The following is a 6000-nucleotide window of genomic DNA, read 5'->3' on the forward strand; positions in this document are numbered from 1 at the left end:
TCCTCTTGCGTGCATGAGTGATTTGGGAAATTTCCTTTCCTGTGATGTTTTTTGGGGGTTATATTAAAAAAAAAATCGAGAATGCGTGTGTTGGCCCTTGTTGTTTCTTTTGTAAGTTTTTTGGAAAGAAAGTTTGCAATAGTTTTGGGGATGAGATTTGCAGGATGGCTCTTTGTTGGTTGTTGTGAGAAATGACTTTTGGGGAAAAAATCTTGTCTCTGGAAGAAGTCAGACAAAAGTTTGTTGATCTTTTTGGGATTGGAGTTTTGTTATGTGTGTGTTGGGTTCTTGATTTGGGTGGCTTTTCTATAAATTTTATTTCTAGGAGAGTGATTGAAGGTAGGGATTAAGAATCCTTGTGTGTGTGATGTTCCTTATTGTGTATTAATTGGTTGATTGAAAGATTGTCTGTTTAATCTTGAGCATAGTAAACTTCTCAAGAAATATTAGTTTCTACTATTATTCTGTATAATTTAAGTTACTGGTTATTACCTGGGAAGAGTGTTAAGATATGAATGAGGGTTTGGGTGTGATTAAAAAATCATAATGTTTTATTTCTAGGAATGAGAGCCGGAGTTTTAGAGGTTGTAATTTTTTATTTTTTTTTTAAATATCTTGTTTGATAATTTTATTTTGATTAAAATTTTATCTCTACCTAGATTCTATTTGTACAGAGTTTATTTTTATTTAAATTTTATGTTAAATTCTTTAGTCATTAAAATTTCATTGAAATTGGATGTTTTTTATCATAAATTTTTACAAAAATTGTAATGATTTTATTTATTTTATTTTTAAATTTTTTAATAAATAAATATATATGTTGTGTTGGTCATGGGGAGCCAAGGCTCAACCCATGATCCAACATGGCCTCTTCCCCATAGGTTGTGGGAACCCCACAGTCATGGGAAGCCACGACTGTGGAGGCCCACAATCGTGGGAAACCACAACTATGGGAATCTCTGCAGGTCGTGGACTCCATGGCTATAGAGGACCACAGATGTGGTGTAAGACACAATTGTTTGTCTCTTTTCCACAAGTCCATAATAATATTGCAGTAAAAAAAATATATAATATATTTATTTTATTTTATTTTATGTATTTTGATTATATATATGTGTGTATGTGTGTGTGTGTATATGTATATATATGTGTGTATGTGTGTGTGATGTATATGTATATGCACACACACACACACACACACACACACACACACACACACATATATATACATATATACATATATATATACATGCATATATATATGTGTGTACATATATATACATATATATATATGTAATGTATATACATATGTATATATGTAATGTATATACATATGTATATACGTACACACACACACACACATATATGTACGTACATATACATATGTACGTACATATATATGTATGTATATACATATATATACACACACACACACATATGTGTGTGTGTGTATATATATGTGTGTGTATACATATACATATATATATATGTGTGTGTGTGTGTGTGTGTGTGTGTATGTATATGTATATGTATATGTATATGTATATATGTGTATATGGTGAAAATGGATAACAATGTTAACAATATTGAAAAGCTAAATGAATTCAACCACAAAACCCTAGCCTAACAACAACAAAGATCCACCATAACATATGAAGATTACCTAAGACAATGCAAATCAAATGAAATCACAAAGATTATACCATTACATTTCCAATAGGATTTGGATCTCCATTCTTCCTATCTACATTGATCTTGCTTGATATATTTGCTCTCAGATTTTATGTGCACAAGAGCTCAACAAAGAACAGAATGTGGTTGCAATTAGGATCACATATGCTCAAAAGCATAGTGTAGTCAAGTGCATAAATATGAGTAGGGTTTGATAATGAAGGAAGTATTTCCTTATATAGAAAACACTATATGAAATGGAGGGATAAGATTGAGAGGTGTAAAAGGAGGTTGGCTATGATTAGAGGGTAGGTAAAAGAAATAATAAAATAATGAAAGGGGTAGGTAGTGTATGAATTAAGAGATGAATGACATGTGTCATAGGTAGAAAACGTTAATGAATTAATTAAATAAATAAAGATTTATTTCATTAATAGAAGAATAAGGATCAATTAAATAAATGACATATTTATTTAATTTAGGAAAAGGATAATTTAAATAAATAAATGTATTTATTTAAATGAGAAATAAGGCTAGAAGAGGATAAATGAATTAATTAAATAAATAAAGATTTATTTAATTAATAGAAGAATTAAGCTTAGATAATTAAATAAATAAAATATTTATTTAATTAAACTGGACAATTTTGGGTGTCTACATTTTGCCCCTCTTTGAGACAATGCGGCTTGTCGCGTTGTTTCAAAGAAGATAAGATGAACTAATACAAAGTTGCCCCAAGATGGGAATGATATGCCCCCTCGAGAGATTGGATGAAAATGTCTGAAAAGATCACAGACAATCTCTCAATAAGAAAGAATGGCTAGAATGGACTGACCAGATAAAGTGACAGAGTCACGAGATAACGAAGACTGACATGGGAAACGAGGGCTAGGGCAGTCTATAAGATAGACCACGAGGGAAATACATCCTCATTGTCATCCACACAGCCAAGAGATCAGAGTGCAGAGCGAGAATAGAGCAGCAACAGTCAGCAGTTATGGCCTTTGTTCACAGATTCGATCACGTTCGCCGATTCCAAAGGCCAGCAGAGGCAGGAGAGCCGGTAAGTACTGCAAAACCTCCTTGTACTTTGATGCATTTATTGTTGTCATTAATGCATACTAGGTAGTGTAATAAATGCGCTTAGAATAGGGTCCAAAAAATGTCAAAAACACCCAGGCGCATCTGCGTTGGTGCCAGGCACGTCTGTGCTCGATAGGCACGTCTATGTTTGTGCCAGGCGTGTCTGTGTTTGAAAATGCGTCTGTGCTGAATGCGGCCACGTCTGTGCTATGTAGGCGTGTCTATGCCAAGAAGGCACGTCTGTGTCGCCCAGATGCGTCTATGCAGTTTATAGGCACGTCTGTGTTCTTCAAGTGCATCTGTGCAAAATAGGCGCGTTTATGCAGTCTTCAAGCGCGTTTATGTCAGGAAAGCGTGTTTGTGTCAAAAAATGTGAATTTGTGTCTTCTAGGTCAAATCAGCAGTTCTGTGATGAACATACGCTATCGATTGGATAAGCTGCTGAGAGGATACACTCAAGCAGGTCCTCTAGGGAAGACTAGAATAGATCAAGGCACTATGTGATGAACACTGAGTACCAAGATATAGTACTTTGTGATGAACAGGGAGTACTAAAATATGAGTAGCACTTTGTGATGAACAGTGAGTGCAAAAATATGAGCAGCACTTTGTGATGAACAGTGAGTGCCAAACACGTAGTACTTTGTGATGAACAGGGAGTACCACTAGGATAGAAGCAACACTTTATGATGAACAGTGAGTGTCACTAGGATAGAAGCAACACTTTGTGATGAACAATGAGTGTCACTAGGATAGAGTACCATATGCACTTAGATAAAAAGTAGCATTTTGTGATGAACAATGAATGCCACTATGACTGACATGATTTATTTGCTTGACTGCAGGAGTATTTGCCTATGTTGGAGTCATGAGAGAGATTCCCATTGACTCAGAGGTTGCGACCTGAGTTGACAGCCGAGGACCGAGCTGCGATTGAGGCTATGGGTCTGAGACATATTCTGTATGTGCTTGAGTTTCGGGCGAACATGGGTTTGCTGACTGCACTGGCGGAGAGATGGCACTCTGAGACTTGTACATTCCATTTGCCGATGGGTGAGATGACAATCACCCTGGAGGATGTATACAGGATTCTGCAGATACCAATCGATGGGGAGCTGATTCCATACGATCGAGACGGAGACAGGGAGGCTCTGAGACAAGTGTTCTGGGACCCAGGACTGGAGATGAGGGCAGGACATGTTGGCTTGGGACACCATGACTGCTACAGGATTAGCACTGCCAGCAGTGATAGGAGGAGCGATCAGTGGGTTCTTGTGTCCTGATAGAGCGACACGAGGGTTGGCTGTGGGCTGGGGAGGTGCATTGGAGACACTGGTGACACAGCACACCAGATATGCCTGGGGACCGTGTGTGCTGGCACACCTGTATTACGAGCTGCATCAGTTTGTGTACCACGGGTCAGTGGGATTGGGCTATGGGGTCACATTGTTACGGGTGTGGGCCTATGAGCATCTGCTAGTGACGAGACCGATAAATTTCAAGGGCAGAGGTCACGGACGCAGTTTCATGCATTTGTACGACATGATCACTTCGCAGCCACTGATTGGCAGGTTAGAGCACTGGCGATGGGTGATTGATGACATTGATATGGTTATGTGGAGGCCATACCTGGGATGTGAGTAGTGGGAGGATGATGTGGTAGAGCTGCCCTACACCTTCTGGAGTAGGTATCTGATTGGGCAGATGCCCTATGTACTGAAGAGGCAGCTAGCAGATAGGGTGGGCAGACAGTTCGGTAGGATCCAGCGGATGCCACGGGGTTCAGGCATGTATGCACGGACTATCAGGGATCAGGCACAGTTTGGGCCCTTACTATCATATGATCAGGTTGTTACACAGCTAGTAGAGATGATGCCCCTACCCTGAGACATGTGGCCAAAGATCAAGGATGTCGGCATGGATACCGAGTACACAGCATACTGGGCCGAGCATCCATTCCCACGCCTGATGGATCCAAGAGAGCTACTAGATGGAGATGGTGGTGGGGATGGTGATGATGATGGAGATGATGGGGGTAGAGGCCGACGAAGGAGGGGGGTAGTTGGAGAGAGGAGGGTGGCACTGCGGAGGGAGGATCGAGAGGACAGGCAGGCTCGGGTGGTGAGGGGTCGCGGTGGATTACCACTACAGGTGCCAGGAGCACAGGGTCCCAGACAAGTGCAGGTACAGGGACAGGCACCAGTATAGGCATAGGCATAGGGGCAGGCACCCATATAGGGGGAGCCACAGGCAGATCCACAGGGGGCTGAGGCAGAGGAGGATGAGCTGACGAAGTTGAGGGAGATCTGCCAGGGATAGGCAGATGAGATCCAGGACCTAGAGAGGGAGAGGGATAGGCTCAGGAGGCAACTCAGAGATACTGAGTGGGAGCGATATCAGGCCATTCGGCGCTACACAGAGGTTGAGACAGCACTAAGGGCTGGGAGGTATGCGGCAAAGGACACAGGGGCTGGATATTCCTACGTCCTGCGGGCAGGGGAGGAGATTGCCTACTGGCGAGATCTTTATTATGGTGCGGTGCCATCTGATCAACAGGCGAGGAGCTTCCATAGACCATCGTGAACAACAACAGCTACGGGAGGGAGCCGGAGGAGACAGGCGTCTAGTGGTGGGGTTATGGGTCCTCCACCACCACCAAATAGAGGAGACAGGAGGGATGATCCTGGGGTGAGTCCTTCTAGGGCTCAGATTCCGTCGAGGTCAGGTGGCTCCGAGGGAGGGAGTTCATCATAGCCGTAGAGGGCTCCATATGTATCAGTATTGTATCATTTTTGTATGATGATGTAGACACCTTCGGGTGATTGTAGCCATATGATTTTGACATCATTGTATCATGACACTTTATATATATATGAGATAATTCATCTTTGCGGCAGCTATATGCATGTGTACCTATGTGTTGAGATGTTCTTATGTGATGCTTATGATATGGATGCAAATATGTATATAATAAAATGCAATATTTTTGTTCTTTTATGTTTTATATGTGTATGAATGATGCAAATGGGATTGTATGTAATGTAGATGAATATGATAATGCCAATGTAAATTGTGCTAATAGGTGTTGTGTGTAGGATATGATGCAGTTGTGATATCTATATGTATGTATGAAATGCTTAATATGTGATAATGCAAGTGCAACTACATGAAATGCAAATATTTTTGGCGTGTCATTATACTCAGTCATGTGATAGCAGGCTACGCGGACTCGAGAAAGACGATGGA

Source organism: Cryptomeria japonica, chromosome 1, assembly GCF_030272615.1.
Source record: "Cryptomeria japonica chromosome 1, Sugi_1.0, whole genome shotgun sequence".
NCBI classification, from domain to species: domain Eukaryota; kingdom Viridiplantae; phylum Streptophyta; class Pinopsida; order Cupressales; family Cupressaceae; genus Cryptomeria; species Cryptomeria japonica.